Here is a 2,474-nt window from a genome sequence, read left to right as displayed (position 1 = left end):
ACAAACACAGCCAGTTCCACATCAAGGGAGGCAGCCAGTCCTCCTATGGAGCTTCTGAGCCCCCCCACCACCACCCCAAACCCGGCGACATGGCAACACCCCCCTGGTAAGTTTATATTTTAATTTGTTTGGTTTTTACAGGGACATTACTTTTAAAAAATGTTTGGACCAAACTCTTCCAGTTAATATATTATTTGTTTTTTCTTCACCCGCCAGGAAGTAGACAAGATAGCCTGTATTGGCTGCACAGGAGGATGTCTGCCATAGAGCGCCGGTTCAGGATGGCCCCTCATCGAGGTATGCCCAGGCGGTACCGTTTTTAAAATAAATAATTTTGTGTTTAAAAAAAAGTTTTGTTATATTTTTATATTTGTTGTGTTTTGCACATTTAAAGATATTGGGGGGGATAATAAAAAAAAAAAACTTTTGTAAAAAAACTAAAAGGCAGATTTTGTGAATGATATATTTTTTTTCAAGTGCACATTTAAAATCTGTTTCCAGCCTGGCCAATCCAATTCCATCCCTAAAAAAACACAAAAAAGAAACCTTATTTTTTACACAATGGTTCTTTGAACCATAAAATATCGAACATGCTCTTATCCTACACAAACCTGTTTTGCAGCTTGCCAGAGTTTGCTCCATTCCTGCATTGGTCACTTTATTTTCAAAATATCCTGTGACCTTAAAAGTATCAGAGTTGGGTATGTTAGATATGTCCTCTTCAAAATATATGTAATTGTAACATCATTCAAGAATACATTTGGCATAGAATACACAGCTGAACACCTTAGTATGTCATTTTAACCAACAGTAAAGTAGTTGACCTATTAGCAAGCACATTTATTTGTTACAGCCAAGTGTCAGAAGTGCGGTGTGCCATATTTGGTCCCTAGACATAACTAGATTTGTGTTCATTTAGTGAAAAAAGATGCAATTGTGTATTTTGAAAGAATCTTTAGTTTTTTTTAAGGTCATTACAGCAATACTTGGGGAGTATTGAGCTGAGACTTCATACTTGATTAGAATCACTTTGACAAATGTACTGGAACATTCTTCAGGGAGTAGATGGCAAAACTGCATTTGGAGCATACTTGGTCCGCATCAAAACAAACTTAGATAGGTAAAGTGTCAGTGCGAGGGTTACTAACCTGTGGACATTGGGCAAACACAAAATAGAGATTAAGCTAGTTTATACAAACAAGCGTCTTCACACAGAATACCAACTCAAACCCACACTGGCAAGAAGAATGTGAAGAATGTTCTCACCTGGCACCCGGCATCCACTTATATAGTTCGCCCAAACCGGCCACTGCCCACTTCACCAGCCCGGCCACGGGTCACCTCCACTTCCTGGCCTCGGCCACGGTACACCCCCATGGTCCACCTGCACAGCACAGGCGCGAGTGTAGCCCACCTCCAGAGCATGTCTATTGCTTGCCCGTGTGTTAGGAGGTGGATGGGCAGGGGCACGGGGTGGACTGGCAGGGGCAAAAATGGAGCTGGCTGCTCTGCAGGAGATGGGGGGCCAGCAGGGCTTATCGGGATTTGCCAACCCAGCCTTTGAATAATCGCCTGATGTAGGCGAGATTGTTGGCCTACGGATTCACTTAACATGTTACAGAGATGGTCAACTCTGAACATGTAGGCACCCAAACTGGCCAATTGTTCTTGGACCGATTCTATCAGACGATGCACGGCCGCCAGATGTTGTTGGTTAAATTCTTGGTCCTGGCGATTCTGATTCATGTTTTCATGTAGGAGCGTAAGGACCGGTTCAAAATTATCTGAACTTGGGCCAGGCATCCTTGACTCCACTAACCAAAATCAAACCTCTTACTGAGGTTTAGAAGCTGGCTGCCCACACTGGGATGACCCAATCCACCTGCATCCACTGGTTGCTATAAAGGGAAAAGAAAAAATTACTACAATATCATAAAACTTTGTGGGTCACCATAACATTATGCAGACAGCATCCTGACATTGAAACATCAACTAATGTTAGACAATAATGTTAGACACATTTTTTCTGAATCCTATACATTAAACATGGGTTGCTTACGGAGACCTCAGGTGTCTCCTCTTCTGATTGTGGTAAATGTCCACCTGAGGAAACCTAAAAAAAAAAAAAAACACAAATGGAACGCATTGGGATAGGTTCATTCCCCCAACACATCCCAAAAGAAACACTAATGGACCAGTTCTTGCCTACCTACACAGTGGATGCAGCCTGTGAAAACTCTTCAGAACCAGAAACCAGCAGATATGGATGTTCTACAAAGGACATGACATATCACATCAAAATGAATGAATGTGGTGACAAATCTTCACATATCAAAAGTCCCCAATATTTTGCACATGCAACATTCCTTTGGACATATTAAGCTCACACATTCCCAAAGGGAGTCTGCACCAGAATCCTCTGACAAGAAAAATTAACAAATGTTATCTATATATAGATATATTATAGAAAGATC

The 2,474-nt window shown here is 41.5% G+C and overlaps 1 long non-coding RNA gene across 1 annotated transcript; it reads left to right on the top strand.

Annotated features, from left to right (window-relative positions):
• LOC140342888 (uncharacterized) lies at positions 1–545 on the top strand. Its single transcript, XR_011923196.1, has 2 exons — positions 1–106; positions 217–545. It is a non-coding gene; the product is annotated as an uncharacterized lncRNA (long non-coding RNA).
• The last annotated feature ends 1,929 nt before the right edge of the window (positions 546–2,474 follow it).

Source organism: Pyxicephalus adspersus, chromosome W, assembly GCF_032062135.1.
Source record: "Pyxicephalus adspersus chromosome W, UCB_Pads_2.0, whole genome shotgun sequence".
In the NCBI taxonomy this organism is placed as follows: domain Eukaryota; kingdom Metazoa; phylum Chordata; class Amphibia; order Anura; family Pyxicephalidae; genus Pyxicephalus; species Pyxicephalus adspersus.
This window is presented reverse-complemented; position numbering and strand designations above follow the sequence as displayed.